Source organism: Amblyomma mixtum, chromosome 9 (genome assembly GCF_055824585.1).
Source record: "Amblyomma mixtum isolate Tamu chromosome 9, ASM5582458v1, whole genome shotgun sequence".
Taxonomy (NCBI): domain Eukaryota; kingdom Metazoa; phylum Arthropoda; class Arachnida; order Ixodida; family Ixodidae; genus Amblyomma; species Amblyomma mixtum.
Window position 1 is genome coordinate 45,765,212 of NC_143020.1, and position 19,074 is coordinate 45,784,285.

The following is a 19,074-nucleotide window of genomic DNA, read 5'->3' on the forward strand; positions in this document are numbered from 1 at the left end:
GTCTGTGAGCATCAATGCTTCTGAAGGTTCCACTGCAATATAAAGTGGGTTTTTAAAGTCATTTTTAAAGTCACTTTAATCCCGGCGGCTTCTTAAACTGCATTTGAATTGAATTTAGCTCTTAGTATCCGCACAATATTTCAAGCGTTGGATACCCTTACTCATAGGTGTTCGAATGGTAAGTTGATGAACATGAAAGGCATAAGAGCAATTCATAAAATTAGAAAAACGTGAAGTGCTGCATCCGTTGATTCATAGCGCAGTGACAGATGAACTTCAATGTAACAAGGGGCATCATACGAACGTTCATTATCGCTGCACATTCAACTGATCACTTTGACCTCATCCCACGGTAAACTAGTTTCAACAGCGCGAACAAAAATATTCTTCATGTAACTCCAAACAGCAGACAATATTACCGAACTAGGCAGTCGTCGTTAGGTAATCAATTCGTTCGCTTTGGTACAACGCGTGTTGGGCAAACCAGAAGGTACTTGAACGCTTCCGTTGGCGGCCAGTTGCGAACATCGCATGAGTAAAAGGGAACATATTTAAATAGTACAGTTGAAAAACTAGAGTCACGAGGGATTCTGTCAAAACCAATGCTGCATATTCCGACCTCTATAATCCTTCCTGCGCTGTCACCAACTATTCCTAAAGGCAGTAAAAAATTGGCAGAGAATATTTACAAGACCTGTATACAGTGTGAAAGCACAGCGTACTTTATTCTGTTGTTCCGTGTGGTCTATTATTGTTTTGCATTCCTACTCGGACAGAAAAGAAGGGAACTGTTTTGCTATTATCATAACCGCAGAGTTTTTGCCACTTAGAAGACGATGAGCGGGTGTGCCGCGGGACGGAGCGCTAGCTCTAGGCCAGACTTGGCGCAAGGCTCGCGCTCCCGGCCGGACAAAAAGGCAGTAACTTTGCTAGGCCCTGAACCTCGTGATTAGTGCTCTGGTATTAAAATCAATATGATGTACGCAAGATGCACAATTCCCGCCATGATTTTGAGTGTTAAGCCCCACACGGCGTGTGGAGTCAGCTATGCGCACTATAGAAGTGTCTGTAAAGATTTTCTGGGAGCTCTTTACGTCCCGCTTTGAGGTTCCTGCAATGGCACTTTAGGTAATTGTCTTTCAGAATTCTTTCACAAAATTTTTGCTTAACCCAATGCTTTTCCTTGCGGTTCATTGAATTAAATGTCCTTTTCTTTTGTCCTCCAAGTCGTCCTTTTTCCTCCTTAAACCCATGGTTTGGTCTGTGTTGGTCATTTTGAGGGCTTTTGTTTTGTTGTGGTTGTTTCAAACGTGTCATTTTGTAAGCGTTAAGGATGCGCCCATTGGCCATAACTCGCGAAAGGGTGCATAAATTACAAAATAGGAGACGCCTCACGGACATCACGGAGTGCACACAAAATACTGACGCCTGAAGAAAAGCAAATGCTCCCGTAGGAGCGAATAAGAAGTGAGGCGGCGCTTTCTTTTGCTGATAAGATACATGACTCGCATGCAGTGAGGTGAAAAGGAAAAATGTCAAAGTAAGTAACGCACGCACACACTCAAGCGAACTGGGCTCTGAACTCGAATGAACTTGACGACGTGGCAGAGAATTTAATTTTAGGTGACGGTCCTCGACAGGCTGTGTGCGCGCAAAGCGATCGCGAGATAAGAGATTACCGCTCACCGCGGTCATTGTTCCTGCTTGCAGATAGCGGGGTCGTCTTCCCAAATGACGCAAGGCGCGCTGGATTTATTCCCCAGCACGTTGCCGCAATTCAGATAGGGACACTCGAAACTCAAGACGCTGAGGACGACGACATCATAACTCTGCTACGCTGCAAATTGGTTCTGGGGTCATTACTTTCATATGCTGCTTGACAAGTTTTAATTTACCGTATTTCCCCAACAGCCCAGAAATAAACAGTTAATAAAACGATGGTTGCGGACTTTATGCAGTGTTTCAATACGGAAAGGGCAGCTACGCGATATCTTGCAGCGTTCCGTAGGGCGTACGAATTCGGAAGAATTAATGATGGATGCCACGGAAAAGAGCTGCCAAGAATGGGCCGTTAACTGAATGGAATGCTGACTGAGGTTTTGACCTCACAGCGACTGAACGCAAGTGAAAACCACACACAGCGCACCACACCAGTCGTTTCTGGCAAAGGCTTCAAAAGCATTGAACGCTATCACACTGCCATCACATACTGGAATAACTGGAGTAGTGGTCTGTGGATGGCACTACTTGAAAATGGGTTAATATTTTTAGTTCAATTCTGGCTGCTCGCATTTTCCAGATATTCATGCTGATAATGTTAAAACCCAGCATTCAAACTGCTCTCAATGCGATGTAATTTTAAAGAGGACAAAAAATTGACCTTCTCAATATTGCGAAAGGAAACCACCGCCAGCATCCCGAACATGCGAACGTGTTGACATGAATCCAAACTACCGTGCTTCAAAATTAGAGAGGGGGCTTACCTTTTTACTGCCGCAACACTACAGCGAACCTCCGAATGCTTGCTAGCCATCAGCAGCATTCTCTATTCAGCGGGCGGTTTGAAAGTTGTATTCGTTAATTTCGCGCCAGCAAAGATGCTGCGAGCCCACTAACAATATTATACTTATTCCGGATTCCCCCTCAATCTTGATGGCATTTAAGCGCTCTTCTGATGAACGAACGCGTTGTTCACTGCCAACCATCGTCCTTGCTGCTGCGCAGTTAGCGCGGGCTTCACTACAGTGGCGACCAGCCAGGAAACAACCCATGCGGTAAAAGCTGACGCCGACAGCCTACCGCAGAGAGAAGCACCGATAGTGCTCAAAATGCAGGCTCGTCATCGCTCATCGCCCCGAGATAATCATACCAACGGCGCGGCGCAAGAGTGCGGGCGATGTGGAAGTACGAAGTACGATGACAACGCCTGCCGCTCGGCTAATGAACGGTGCTTTTTGCTGTAGGCTAGGCGGTCACCTAGCAAAAAAATGCGGGAGAGCCGCAACAAATGAAGTTGCTGCAAGGCGAACCGCGAGTGCAAAGCCACTGGCTGTTGAAACTGCGTCATGCAGCGAGAATACGGACGACACACACGTCTAGTCGTTAATTTCTGGGAGGAAAAAATGGCTTGGAACCGCCAGTACGCCGCACTTGGGGGGGGGGGGGGGGGGAGGGGTCACAGAACTTGCCATGGAAGCGGATACTGGATCTCCGGTGTGCGTCATATCGCGGCAAGTTACGACCGGCACCGCGCACAGTGGCCGCGCTTGAAATCACGAGTAAAAATGTGATGTTACTCGGGACAACTGCCGATGCTTGGGGAACTCAACTTTCGGTGCGATGCAAGCAGGCGTCCGTATCCTGTCCAGTTATTGTGCTTGATTGCTAAGGGCCAAGCCTTTGTGGCCGCGATCTGAATGCGGCGATTGGCAAGACGGGTGTTATAAATGAAGACCTGACTGCACCAAACTCTACAAGGAATAACAAGCCAGGCGCCAACCTGGGAATTAGACTGCTCATCGAGTATGAGGACGTCTTTTTGATAGAACACGGGGTCATCGAAGGACCACCAGCCAGACTGAAGCTCAAGGAAACGGCGACACCTAAATTCTTTAAGGTCAGATCACTTCTTTATCCTTTCGCGAAAAGGTCGCTCGTGAGATTGGTCGGTTATTGTCGCGTAGGGTCTTATCCCCCGTGAAACATTAAGAATGGGCTATACCCATCGTAGTTGGATAGAAGAAGGGCGGCTCTGTAAGAATATGCGGCGACTATAAAGTCATGCTTAACCTGGCATATGATGTGGAGCATTACCCACTCCTATGGTGGAGGATATATTCGCAAGCGTAAATGGCGGAGAGTACTTCAGCACCTTGGGTTTGAAGGATGCACACAACCAAGTGCCTCTTGACGAAGCATCACACGGACTGTGCATTATCAACACGCACTGCGGACTGTTCCGTTACAACCGACTTGCGTTTGGCATAGCTTCTGCCCGAGCTATTTTGGAAAGGAAGATCGACCCAACACTCGCCGGGCTTCCAGGCGTAGAAGCCTACCTGGATGACGTGTTAGGGTCGGAAGGGAAATGTCATAAGGAAGAGTGGCTGAAGAAAGTGCTGGAACGGTTTAGAGATCACGGGGTTAAGCTTAGGGTCGAGAAATGCAAGTTATGGCAGCCTTCTGTAACCTACCTTTGGCATCGTATTGATAGTCAAGGCCTACACCCTATCGAAAAGAACGTAGGCGTGTTTATGCATGCTCCCCGCTCAAGTAGCGTGAGCGGGTTGCGTTCCTTGGTATGCTCACGTACTACTCACGGTTCTTGCCAAATATGTCGAATGTGCTGAGCCCATTGTACCGGCTGGTGGAAAAAAGAACCCATTGGGAGTGGCTACAGCCGCAGCAGTCAGTATTCGAGCGAGCAAAAGAAATCCTGAAGAACGCACATCTCGTAAAATTGGATCCCAACAAGGAGCTGAAACTAGAGTGTGACACATCCCCTTAAGGCGTGGGCGCAGTGCTTTTCTATTCAGTAGAAAATGAGCACAGACAAGTTGGGTTGAGCTCTCGAACGCTAACAAAATCTGAGCAAAACTACTCCCAGCTGGAGCGAGAAGCATAAGCCCTCATCTTCGGGGTTTCTCGATTTCGTGACTATCTTCTAGGTCGCCAATTGACCCTGGCGACTGACCATCAGTCACTCCTTGGACTGCTCAGGCCTGACCACCAGACTCCAGCGATGGCCGCCGCATGAATTCAATGGTGGACACTATTCTTGGGTGGCTACCAGTACAGGCTGCAGTACGTGCCAGGGAAACAGCTACTCACAGCAGATGCCCCCAGCAGTCTGCCAGCGTCGACAACGGAACCGGTGACCTAGGGTTAACCGCCAGAATACGTCCTTTCACTGGAAACCCTGCGTGAAGGTATAATGACAGCCCACGAATTGCAGGAGCTGACTGCCAAGGACCCGATGTTAGCCAAAATTACGCATTTCATCTTGCACGGGTGGCCTCAAACCACTAGAGGAATAGCGCGGAGACTTCCTGTTTTTTGATCGCTAGCTGGAGCTATCGCTCGGTCACCGTCTATTCTACTGGGGCAACAGAGTAGAGATACCAACGAAAGCCCAGGCAAGGATATTGCAGCTGCTACATGAAACACGCCAGGGTTCCTCGGTAATGAAGTCTGTCGCAAGGTCATTGCTTGGTAGCCGGGACTGGACAGGGACATTCAGACTTTTCCGTGCAGTGCGGAAGCTGGGTGGAAAATCTGTCCATGCCCACTGCAGCCCCACCAGTGAGTTGGCCGAAAACAGCTGATGGATGGTCTCGAATCCACACCGATTTCGCAGGCCCGCTAGCCGGCAAGATGATAATAGTAGTGATAGATGCGCACACGAAGTGGATTGAAGCAGTTCCCATAAAACACGCGAACAAGGCTTCTGCAATCCGCTGCTTGAGGATCATGATTTGCGGTTCCGTGTGCCGCGCACAATCGTGTCTGATAATGGCACACAATTCAGTAGTCAGGAGTTCGCCACGTATGTATCAAGAAATAATATCGCGCACCTACGTACGGCGCCTTTTCCTCCACAATCTAATGGAGCAGCAGAGAGAGCGGTTCGGACCGTGAAGGTCGGATTGCGAAAAATGCGAGATGGGCAGCTCGAAGACATCATCATGTGGCAGTTATTTAATCACAGGCGGACCCACCAAAAGGAAGGAAAGTCACCATCGGAGATTCTTTTCGGCTGTCAGCTACTTTCCCGTCTGGACACATGTCTGCCATGTAGAGCTGCGGATTCGTCGGCTGCGGATTCGTCGGTGGACGTTGCGACTGCACCATATCGCCAGGCAGCAGAGTATACAGCAGAGAGAGAGAGAGCGGAATTACTGTGCCGGTAAACAATGGGTGCCTGGACGTGTACAGTCCACATCGGGGGTGAGGACGGTAACAGTTGACACGCCAAAGAGAGCAGCGCGGCGCCACGTCGACGAAATCCGCCGTCATCAGGAGCCTACGCCTGGGACTGCGTCTGTTGAGGCCACTTCAAGTGCGCAGCCGGACGGGGATCCTGAAAGCGTGACCAGTGCTGGTCTGTCAACCGAGTCCACAGCATCGGAGCAAGAGCAAAGCCATGAGCAGCCGGCAGCCGACGACCAGAGTGTGGTTCCAGCCCCAGCTACAGCGTCGGGTCTGAGAGATCCCCCCTTCAGGGCATTCTCAGGCGTTCGACCTGGAGAAAGAGCCCAATACGGTGGTTGCAGTTTTATGAGGGCAGAAATGTTTCACTCGTTGGTTTCCTGCCAGCAAAGCTGCTGCGAGCGCATCATCCGTATTGGACTGCTATTACGTTCCCCATCACCCCTGCTGGTACCCTCTCAAAACGCGAGGGCATGTAAGCGCTGTTCTGATGAATAAACGCGTTGTTCACTGCCAATCATCGGCCTTGCAGCTGCGCAGTTTGCGCGGGCTTTACTGCAGATAGCTAGCACTGCATATGTGTGGCCTTTAAAATTCAGAACGGTCTCCTATGCACTTGTAGGGCCATTAAGCGTGTCGCAGAACTCAGGGCAATAATAAGCGATTTCGAACTGCTGCTTTCTTTGTAACGCTGCCACGTAAGTCACTTGAGTTGTGATGATAGGTTCATTAAGCATTCAGATTCCGAATGCAAGCTCTGCATTTCTGCCTAAGCCGTTTTCATTCGCAGCTTTTGTAATAGTATTTAGCCGAAGAGAAAAATTATTTCCGCTTCCCTTAAAGACTTGGCGAATGTTAACGTTAGCGAGTCGTCGAGCCCTCCCACCTTGTGTTGTCCTTGATGAGTGAGGCTGTTAAAGGCGCAGTTGCTTTAACAACTCACTGCTTCTTTGCGAGTACAGATGCAAACACGGAATGGAATTGGCATCAAACTGTCTATGAAATTCTCGAACTGCGCAGCCCTAGAAAAGAGCTGCTTAGGCTTGGCTATATTTCGGTTTTCAAGTCTATGGCGCCAGACCACGAGAAATGAAAGATAAAAAATTGGGACCACCTCTACGGCATGGTAAGCCTTGTTTTGTTTCATAAATAAACAGAATCTTCTTGACTAAGTCGTTACGCTTGTTTTCCAAGCTCGACTGTCCTGACCTGAAAAAAAAAAAACCTCCCGCTACTACAAGCTCCTCCGTAACAGGACAGAACTGGATCCATTTTGGTATCGTTACCTTTTGTAGTCTAAGAAGTTATTCGTAAAACCACACTACAGAAACCCTTCTTTGAATAATTTGAGGAGAACCGCCAATGTGTCGTGTCGCTTGAGCGGAAGTAACATTCAGTCGTAACGTTCGGGAGCCACAACGAAACAAAGGGAAACATACTTGCACGTTTCAGAAGCCTAGTGTTTTCTCTGCCACAAAGACTTCCCTTTAACATACTTGGCAGGCGGGCAGCGCATAAGATTTCAAAGTGCACTGTCAACGAAGGATTTCATTTATGAACGCATGAGGGATGTGCACAATCACGCAACAAATGTTTTTTAAATATTATTTACACAACCTAAACGAGGCATCCACTGAGTCAAGCCCATGACTTCACTGAAGTCATGTGCCTTAGGCATTGCATGAATAAAAAATTAAAACGTGAACATTTAGGCAAAATGGTTGGTCGCGAGGCGAAGCGAAACAAAAAAGACACTGGGAACTAAAGCTCACGCAAGAACCAACGTATCATCGCCGAGATACACTTTCCTTGAACACCGAAAAGTGCGTTAGAAAAAATAACGGTTGGGACAAAATAACAAAACATTGTCCGTATGCATGGCCTATGCAGCTGGACACCACCTCCCCGTATCTGAGAGCGTGAAAGAGGTGGCCACTGACCCAGGCAACCAGTTATGCGTGTTTCCTTTCTTAGGAACCAACTGAGCCTACACCTTCCGCTGGTTTTAAAAATAGGAAAGACGCATAACTGCTTCAATTTGTAGGTGCACGACACCGCCTACTGAGAGCGCGGTTCAGGTTTCCTGTTATCCGGTGAGCAGGTTGCCCTTGCTACTCAGAGGCTTTACACAGACGCACCCGGCTGAAACCCGGGGAGTGCGCCTATAAGCGCTTTAGCATTAAAAAGTGAATCTCTTACTCATACCGAGTCAGCCATGAAGACGGTACCGAGTCGGCGCCGAAACGTCGGTTCTGTTATGAGGTTTTGGTCAAAGTGCTTTTTGTTTTCTCATAGAAGAATAGGGATAAACTGCCTCCCTGAGTACCGCCAAGATAGACGCCCATTGCATTTCCCGCGACAACTACGTCTTCCTTGCAGTATCTTTTCAGTTTTGAACGCGTTTCAGGCTTAGATGGCGGCCCTGCCGTGATCTGTTTTGGAAAGACAACATAGCCTAAAAACAGCACGCGCTCGATAGTACCTTCTAATCCTCTAACTCTGCATAAGCTCTGATTCGACGGAACGTGCTTTCAAGAGCCATACGGACGGCGCTCTTTTCTTTTGCGAATGGATTCAAAGTTCAACGGCCGGCTTCTGAAATGCCGGGATATTTTTTACCAAATACTGCTAGGACAGCGAAGCATGTGTATGTAACAAGCGAAGTAACAAGCGAATAAAAAGGCATATTGGATGTGCTAGAATAACGCTCATGCGGATTATTTATTTTCATCAAAAACTAGCTACCGGAAGCTTTCGCAGAGAAAAAACATAACGCTGAACCGGCTTAGCTACGAACATACGAGGCGAAGATCATTGCATCTAATCTAATCGAGGAAGAAAGTGCAGTCCTTTGAATTTTTGAAATGTATTCACCGCACAAAAACGATATAAAATTCGAAGTGGGAGGGCAATAATAACTTACTTTACTTTATATTATTGCTCTGAATAGAAATAAATAAAGAATATTTGAATTTAATACTTGTTTTGAATCACTTCATCAACCACAAAATTGGTTTCTTTCGAAAATTGATGGACAATTGGGTTATTGGGAGGAGAGCGGTATAGTTAGGAAAATGATTTTTTTAAAGGTTTCATTATTTTTTATTTTGGTGACTTGCTTAGGTGATGATGTTTTATGCTACGCGTAATACACTCTAGTCTACAAATAAATATATCAGCCTCCAAGCTAGAGAAAGCAAGAGCTGCATGGGTGTGCCGCGTATGTGACCAATTGCTAGTTAATATAAAAGTATAAAATGAACATACTTCGTGGCGAAATGTGGATGAGCATAACTGGTACATTAATGTTCACGGTGCTTCGAAAACCAATTTTCCCGCCTTTACAAGCAATGCTGAACAATATAGGAGTACAGAATCTCAATAGCAAGCGAAATTCAAAACCTATGACGTCATGTATTTTTGCTGCGCCTACTCTTTGGCGCATAAGGAAAACATGCTTTGCATTCTGCCGGACTAGCACGTTTAAATAGCATTCATTTCTCGTTCTGAGAATTGATATACTACTGTTGACAACCGGTAGGAATGATTGTTATGATTTTTGCTCAGAAGATAAACTGATTGCAGTAGGTTTATTAAGTGAATGAAGGTAGAACAAGTGGCTTTTCCGGTACTTGCTGTGAGCGGAAATTCGCATAAGGTATTTAAGAAAAAAATGTTCCGTCAACCTTTCGAGATTTCTTTCAATTGCCACCTCGTTCTCAGTTCAGAATGGAACGATTATGCATCCTGTTATGCGTTATGCTTTTAGTTTAAAAAGAAAAAAATCCATCTGCAGGACGCTGAGTTCATCTGTATTTGAAAAATTAAACAAGAAATTTTCGCCGATGGTTACAACGTCACCTATACGCAACGTTAAGCATTTGATCTCTTCCAAAACGAGGCAACAAAAAAAGCATTGCCTTCAATTTTAGGGTGCCTGCGTTTACGCAAATCTTGACTGACTTCGAACAGAAGGTGATGCTTTACGGTCCCAGAGAGGTTAAAAAGCATCGTCAGAAAATCTCAATGCTGCCATATTTCATGTTGATGACTGCATCATCCACATTCAGCTGTTTAAGCACCACTGGGTAGCCAGAATAGGGTTCAGGAGAGCAAGCTGCCGGGCTTGTTGGTGAAGCATGTTAAATAGAATTCAGGGCAAAAAAAAGAGAGACAAGGGACGAAGTAAGAGACACAGAGAGGTTCACGAGCGCTCGTGAACGTCTCTGTGTCTCTTACTTCGTCCCTTGTCTCTTTTTTTGTTTTGCGCTGAATTCTATTTAACAGAATAGGGTGCTTAAGAGCCAGTGGAGTTGAAAATGCATCGACGGAAACGACAATTACACATATGCTCTCTTAGATAGGAAGCGTTAAAGGCTTGGGAATGGGTTAGGTTGCTTGGATTTTCTGTCTGGATCTGTTCAGGAACCTGAGTATTGATGTGCTTCGTAACAGATGCGCACTAGCGACTACAACTTGTGTGAAATTTTAGACAAACAAAACAAAATAAGGAGCGAAACAGAGGCAAAAAAAATGTGAAAAACAATGTGAGCAACATTATTGATCCGACGCGGACAACAATCATCCTGGATAGCTCCGAACACACGTGGAGGCTAGGCCAAAGCGAAGCATGGCTCGGAGGAATAAAAACATTGGAAGACACGCATCTGGGCTCGAATATTCCCTGGCAGCTCAGGTTGAGCAGCAAACGCTCACGGCTACCATGGGAAAAGAAATGGTGCGCGTAGCAACAAGCTAATATCCCGACCACGTGGTGGCCAACAAACAGTTTAGGCTTGCGACATAAGTTTCATCTCGCAATAACAGCCGCACTGAGATGGCGCAACTGTGCTTGACGGATGCAGAACATTGCGTTTATTGCTCCGTCTCGCTTCGTGTGCAGTACTTCGGCGTCATTGCTGGCGCAATGAGATGCCCGATGGATTTGCGCCGGTGCGATGGCGCTTGATGACTCGTGGGAATCAGATTATTCATGCTTCGACGTTTCAGAGAAATTAAGAGGCTCAGAGCGCAAGCCGATCTCGAGCGAACCACACGGCAGAGTTCCAGGTCGCAACCTGCAGTCGCAAAGGAGACCTTCTCCAAGAAGGAGCACATGATTTGGCTTATGGACACACAGCAGTGGAGGAACTGCTTTCTTAATAAGGCACTCATACGACGAACACGAAAGCTCCAGAGCTAGTTAAGAAGCCGTCCGAAATTCATGAAGGGTGCTGCAAAAGAATACAGCTGATATGTAGTTGTAAATCTTCATTTGTATGCGTATTTATGCATCTAGGACCACATTCTGTAACCTGTCTTTTTTCCATTTGGTCCTCTGTCGATGCTCAATGAAATTTGCTTGCGGTTTAAACCGTCTATGGGAGGCGACCCGGTCGATGGGTGGTTGGCGGCTAGAGCTCATCATTGACTTTGATATGCCGCCATGCTGAGGTCCGAAATTTTTGTGCTGATGGCCCATAATCAAGCGGAAAATGGCTAGCGGGAAACAGCAAAAGTGAAGATTTTGAAATTGGACAGAATGCGCTCCGACGGCTTTATGCATTTGCGCACTTATTTCTGTTTATTTTGAAATCTTTGCAGCTATGCTCAGGACATAAGCATCAATGTGGTCATAAAAGCGCAGAATATTACTGCGAGCTTAAAGGGACACTAAAGGAGAATTCAAAGTCATACTAGGCTTACAGGTTTGCATCATGCGATAGCAGCTATGCTTTTCTTAAAAGAAACACAGATTTTATAAGCGGGAAAGTGCACGAAGCCAACACTTGGGCACTCATGCGGCAGTGGTTTCTGACGACTGTTTGAGGTTCTGAACGAACGCCATTTGGCCGTAAACGGAAAATCGCCGTCGAAATACGACGAGAGCGGAGTGGCTAGCTGAGTCGAAATTGCGAAGCGTCTCGTCATTAAAACAGAGGAGAACAGAAGACGGACAAGAAACTTAGACTCAAAGACAAGTTCTGAATATTTCGGATCGTATTCTGCACGCACAGGCTGCGTGTGGCCATTGCAATAGCTAGTTTAGAACCACAAACATAAACTGCAGCACGCTCTGTTGGTTTTGGTATGCAGGCGCTTAAGTGGTTTTATTCACACTTCGGTCGTCGAATGAGCTACTTTGTGCTCGCTACAAGCGGGATAAAATTGCGAATAGTACGTCTTTTTTGTTTCTTTTAGTACGCGCACATGCAGACACGCGCATGCGTGCACGCTGTCGACGATTGAAACTCGTTGCAAGCGCGTAGTCTTTCTTGTTTATTTGGCAATGGAAAAGTGGATGTGGTTTGAGGCATGCTCAGAAATCACTGAGAAGTACTACATGCGTCTACCATCACGTCTAATTCGGTTCATTGGAGAAAAGCTTTTTATCGTGGTCAGAAGACTCGCATCCCTCCCTAGACCCCATTGCGTGAAAATTTGAGGGCAGGCCAAGTCATGGAAGTGTGCGCATCTCGAAAGCAGTGCGAGTACCTGCCGGCCAGCTGTGACCAGAAATAACGCTTAACTTGATTGAAGCAGCTGAACAGGCTACAAGGGACGGTGGTTTTCGAATAAGGACCCAACCCTGCTCTCCGGTGAATGCGTGTGTTATTTATATTAAGAGTTCGTAATCATTCAATCAATTCCGAGCGCTGGGCATCAACATGCCCTGCTTTAGGTGCCGGTATGCACGGCACGATTCTAGAACATTCCCTTCCTGACGTGTGACATACGGCTAAATTGGTTTAATGGCACAAGCGCTTCTGCGAGAAAATCGCAAAAACATTCAGCCAGCTGGTTTGTGTTCGTTCAGTCTGTGCGTGAACTCCATAATGCTCCCCAATTCTTTTCAGCTTACAATCTCAAGGAAGCAATCCATGACCGTTGAAATCGCTACAGTCACAGCGACGTCAATCGCAAGGGTGTCTGGGGGAATAGGTAATCGACAGCATAGTGCGTCGTTTGAAGAGATACTGAGGCGGTTATAGACGGTACTAATCTTCTAGGGTTCTGAAGTAGACTCGTTGTTGATCACGTCTATGAAGTAACTTTTCAGGTTTTACAGTTTTAGATTTTACGCAATTGAAAGAGGAATATTCAAATCTCTCGTGTTAAGCGAGAGCGCAGGAGAGAACAACGGCGAGGGAAACCTCGTCCATGTCGGCCATTGTGATGTGACGTTGAGGTTCAGGTGATACTTCGAGGCACCAGAGAAAGCTTTAAGAAAGCGTTGTTTTCCATGTTCCATTGTTCCATGCGTTGTTCCTCGTATTGCATGGGTTGTGAGGTACGAAACGTGTCAACAGAGTTCGGGCACCAGGTTCAAAACTAGTTAGTACTTTGATACACGTTGCAAGAACAACCACGGCGCAGACTCGCGTCTTCCACTAGTTTCGCACAAGATAAAAAGCTCGCAGCGCACTTGGTCACTGCTCGGAAGAGGGAGAATTTCAAGGCGACCGAAACAAGCGTGCTCTACTCGCCGCGCTTTCGTCAAAAAAGCTGCATACAGAGCTTGTCCCTAATGTGATCTCTAAGCATCACAGCCAAGATGGGTTTACCAAGCCCAATTACAGCACACGACACGAGCAGAGTGGGATAGCTTGAAATCTATCCAACGAGCAGCAATGCGCATTATCACGGGCTTCCCACAAATTACTCCAGTTCACGCCCTCCAGGCCGAGGAGTAAATAAACACGCTTGGCGAGCTGATTCAGCAGCGTCGCCATGGACGGTGCACAGAATGACCCAATATCCCTCATGCCGCAGCTATCGCAAAGAATGTGAAAGAAGGCTGTGTGCTGCCTATCGTTTCGTTCTCGTCAGGACCACTGTGGCTTTATCAGCAAGTTAAACACAATCGGCCTATGACTCGCATATGCTCACGATCCGTCAGCCACCTGAGTGAGTCTAGTGTGGGAACGGATGACGTCTCGTCTACAATTGAAACCTCACTACGGTGACAAGTGCCATGTGTCGATGCTTGCGTGAGTAAATATCACCTGACTACGGCTATCGCTACCCCTTAATTGCGACCGCAAATTGCAACATGCTCATGCGCTTACTACCATGCCTGGCCGTCCACAAAGGCAGAGGTGCGGGCCATTCGGGGCGCATAAAGCATCCTCTGTCGACTGTTGCTATCTAGAACCCACCTGCACATCCTCACGGACTCCTCAGGCGCTATCCGTAGTCTGCTGCGTGCTCTGAACACCGACCTGTCAGCACGGCTAATTTGGGACATAACGGAAAAATTCTCCCTCACGATATGTGTACGATAGATTCGTCGAGATGCCAACCATATACACGCTTTTGCCGGTTGGAGCAAGTCACCTGCTCGTCCATATAATCTCCCCCTCGTCCCCTTCAAGCGGCCCAAATCTCTCCGGAGACAGTACTCCTTCAAGCAAAAGAAAACGTCTAGCGCGCCAAGAGAGAACTTCTACCATCGTGTGGCACAGACTTCCCTGGCGGCTTGCGGACTGAGATGATGTGTTGCTTCGAAGCTTGCGCCTCCTTGTAGCCCTGACACCTGCGGCAACTTGTTCCTGGCTGGCACAGTATCATGCCCCATTCGGTGGCTCCTGCCCCTTCCGTCTCGCTCCTGTCTGCGAGGCGGACAATGAACACTTGATTTGAACCTGCCCCTCTTTGCGGGCCCTCTTAGAGGCAGAAACAGCTGCTCTAGTGCGGACCGTCCGCAGCCCATCTACCGGATGTTGAAGAGAAGATTTTCAGGCCTCACCATCCGGTGTTACTAGACTTTCTTCGAGAGTCAAGTGTGTACCTGTATTTGTAATACTACTTTATGCCAGGTGTCACAGTGTCGAAAAAAAAACTTTTTACAGCTACGCTACTTGCCCTAAACGGTATAAAGGTTTCTCCTACAGCATACGCTGAAGCTGATGGTAACGCAGTTTAGCTTTACCAGGAAACGATGGCCGGACGAAGGAAAGAAGCTGTGAAGGAGCTTATCCACGTTTCTCACCGTTCATACTCCTGTGCCCTTATTCCTCAGTACCCAAGTTGGCACCGGGGAGAGAATATGAACAGGCTTTCCCGATGGCTGTCTTTGCGTGGTTTCAAGAACGTTAGGTAATGAGTATAACATTTCTGTGCAGTTTGTTCTGACTAGTAGCAACGCACTGGACTGTACCTATATTCAAAAATGGGATGCAGATTCCAATTAGGCGGAGTATAGATCAGTACTCAGCTACAGTTGTGCCAGAACTTTCTTTCCACTTACAAGAACGAGTCCTGAGACTGAAGGACTAATTAGTGCAATAAGGCGAGACTCAAAAAACGGAGCGCCAGCATCATTAACAAAGAGCGCATTGTCGTTAGGCTGATACAACGAAGAATAACTGAAGAACCGACTCTGGTCCTCTAACTGTCTGAAGGCCTTCTTCTAAAATAAAGATGAAGTTGTTTAAGAGGAGCACCGCAGACACGTAAAGATAAAAAAGCGAACATGGCGACTCAGAACTTTAAGGGTGTAGTGCAAAGAGCCTTTCAAGAAAAGAGAAAGGAGGCAAGAAATCGCTCTACTGGTAAACACCTCCTGTCAGCGCACTTTTCTCGTCAGCCGTCTGATTTGAATAAAGTTTTCTTGAGAGAGGAACTCTATTTCGTTGCACCTCCAGAGAGGAGTCGATTCAGGTTTCTTTAAATGAAGTAGGGAAGAAAAAGAGCCCAGGACCGCAGAAAAAGTGTCGGCCTTGCAGTTTGTCTTTGAAATATGGGTCATGTATGGACATTTTTAGGCTGTGACCCAAATATTCCGCGGATGTCGGTTTGGACTATGCCTGTGGAATAAAAATAAGGAATCGACATACTGAGGTGTGCTCTGTTTGAGAAGAGGAGCAAAACACAGAAAATCAACAGTCCGGTCTGCGCAAAACACTGTTCTTTCGTTTTCCAGACAGCAGACAAAAATATCGATAGGCGGGTGCCCATGAAGGAAAGTTTCCGTAGCTGACACCAGGAGGCTCGTATAGTTGATGGATAAGGAGAAAGTGCTCGCGTTTCAGCTGAATTCTTTTTTTATTTGCAATTGTTGAGTGCAGGGACGTCCAGCCACTTTAAGGCCGGTTTTAAGCCTTATAGTGGAGTGATTTCTTTACTGACTGAAATAAAGCAAGAAAACTAAGAATATTTTTTTGAACACCGCCTGTTCTACAGATATCAGAAAACATGAGTTTTCTTAGCGTTCATGAAAATAGATTCGTAAAGTCTGTACGCGGCCGAGAAAGTTTCTTCTCCCGTACCTAACTCAATTTTTAAATTACTGATCTCCGTCGTCTTTTCTAAAGGTCTCTCAGATGTCAGCAACATCAAGCAAAGTCTTTGAGGCATTCTTCTTTAAAGTATTTGTGGCAGGAAATGCTGGAATTTAAAACATCTCACAATGGAATACATAAATTTCAGCTGTTCGAAGCGACAAGCACAGTTAAAAGAATCAGTCAACTCGGAAGGCTGCACACGAGTTTTCCGGTGGCGGTGAAATTCTGGAAACGGCGACTGCAGGGGTGCACAGCTTGCAGCCATTCACACTCAGGCTGGAAGCGAGCAGCGTTTCTTAAAAACGAGGTAACAGACAGGTGCGAATTACAGTGTACGGGGCATCGAACGAACAATGAGCTAAGAATAGTGACTGAATATCGAAAATCGTGACATCGTTGCGAAGATTCTGTGCGAGCCATTTTTGCTGTCACAAAGATCCTGTCTTTCGTTGGCGCGCACACGTTGCTGTAAATAAAATCATTGGTCGAAATTATTCAGGAGCCATCCACTACAGGCCCTCCTTCTCTTTCTTCTTTCACTCCCACCTTTCTTCCTTCTCATACGGCGCGGTTCGGGTGTCCACCGAGGTGTGGCACAACTACTGTGTCATTTCTTTTCCTGAAAAAAAAAATTTTGCTTTATTTTTTTTTTATTTTCTTAGCTATCCTGTAATATACATCTTCAATTTTGTACAGGAGTGGTGCTTCAACGAAGAGGCGAGACGGCTGGGAATATTATTCATCCTGATTTATGCGTTTTGAAGACAGCATACACTTGTCGCTATGGCTGGGATGAAAGGCGACAACAATTGGCGCGAACCGTTCGCTGGCTCTCAAGATCAGATTCATTATTAATTGCATAATAATTTACAACCAGCACAGACACTGTACTGTATTTATGGTTTCTGAGAATTCACTCGAGTTAATTTTGGAACGAACAGGAGAAACGACGTCACCGATTGAGCGGCAATGCTTCAAAGTACTAGTTTACTTTTCTCACAGTAATGCGGCACAAGCTTACGCTTCTAACGGGATCGCCTGTCTAATTACATTTCCCGCTCTCAAGGTTTTACTCTGGTTCAAGAAAGTCGAATGTCACTACGCCTTCTAAAATTTAAGTTCAATGTCCCACCGCTGTTAATTTACTTGCTTTATGTTAAGACATAAAATTAATGCTTTTCTTCAGTTTACTTCTTCAAAACACAAACTTAGATTTTCTTCCGCAGTTTAGCAAATATAATAATGTGAACAAACTTTCTAGCGGATGCAACCTCAATGCATCATGCCAAAGTACACGTGTTAAGAAAGAAAAATCATTCTTTATCTTGGTATCTTTCCTTCTGGGAGAGCGCACTTCCAGCTGTAAAATAAATTCCAGAATTGAAGTCCTTCCTCAGAAAGCCCAGCTTTAATTCCATCGGCCACTTATTGGAGCTATTTTGTCTGCAAGGTAATATCGTCTTCATACACCATTATTTTTCTAATATGGTGGACACTGTTCGCTGAGTGACTATCAAGAATGGACGGGGAGGATTCCCTCAGACTTTGTTAGTACATGCATTGAGTGTCTAGTGTTTATTTTTTCATTCAATAAAGATAACTGCGTGTTCTGGATTGTGGATGCAGCGAAAGGGGAACTTTTTGTTAAGATTTATTGAAGCACGACAAAGAAAAAATCTGCCAACTGAGCAGTTGAGTCGATTGTGTCCTGTTCTAAATGATTCTAAATACTTTGGACTTCAATGGTTTACTCATACAAAAAAAATTGTAGCGCAGATCACACTGTCGTGTAAGACTGATGACAAATAGATACTGTTTGAGTTTGGTTCGACTAAGTTAACCGTTATTACGCTCGCCATTTCTATCTGTTCTGTTGCAGTTTATTGTACCTATCCCCACACCCCCAAGATCAACGAACACTCAGTTATCAGTACGTAGATGTGTTTATTTGCGTGCCACCCATACTACCCACAGACGCCTGGCGCCGCCTTTCGGGGCGGACGACTCTAATACAATAGTTCTCGTCTGCTCTGACAAGGGGCGTCGGGCGTCCGCGTGTGACTTGAATACGGCGAACACAGGCACCGCTGCACACGACTAACAGAACAAGCTCCGGCTTAAACAGCATCACTGTTAAAAAAAAGTTAACCGCCTCGTGTCCTCACTCTTGACGACACCATCCTCCTTTTAACAAAGAAGGAACACCTCCGGCGCCGCACACGTGCTCTGATCCCTCCGTGTGCGGTAACCCTCCCCCGTGGTCTTACCCGTGCTGAGGAGGTTGCGCTTCGGAGGATCCGGGTCGGGGTTTCCCTAACTCCGGCCGTGACACAAAAGTGGCCGCAATTCGAAGGTTTATATCCCCGCCCCGGGTGTCCGGTTTGCAAGAACCGAAATCTTGAGGCTGACATTCACCACCTGCTGTGGGTTTGCCCGGCGTTGAAGCCGACAAGAATTCGGCACCAAGCGGCAGCGGCTCTTTCGCCGAACAATAGTGCTTCATACAACGCTTGAACACAAGGACCTCATCATCGTTCACTGCTCGAATTCATTAGATCAGCGAACCTTTTCTCATTTATTTAGGCATCCTCATCTATCATCACGTACACTTTTATGCCCTCAGGCAATCAACATTGCAGTAAAAAAAAAGTTAGCTGACGATTTATCATGACTAAGCGTGGAATATCATGCAGTAGCACACGAGCTCGCTGTGTTCACGCCGTTTAGCATGGCGAAGTTCTTTGCATAATCCGGAAAGCCCTGTCTCATGCTCTATACTTAAGGACATGCCTCAAGTCGGCGTTGAGTTCGGGTGCCACGGAGACTGAGCGGCCAAACTGGCGTTCGTGCCGAACACAAC

The 19,074-nt window shown here is 46.6% G+C and overlaps 2 pseudogenes; both read left to right on the top strand.

The window, feature by feature from the left end:
* Positions 1-3,189: 3,189 nt before the first annotated feature.
* LOC149328878 (uncharacterized) lies at positions 3,190-5,059 on the top strand (annotated as a pseudogene).
* Positions 5,060-5,183: 124 nt separating this feature from the next.
* LOC149328879 (uncharacterized) overlaps positions 5,184-19,074 on the top strand; it is a 115,643-nt pseudogene continuing 101,752 nt past the window's right edge.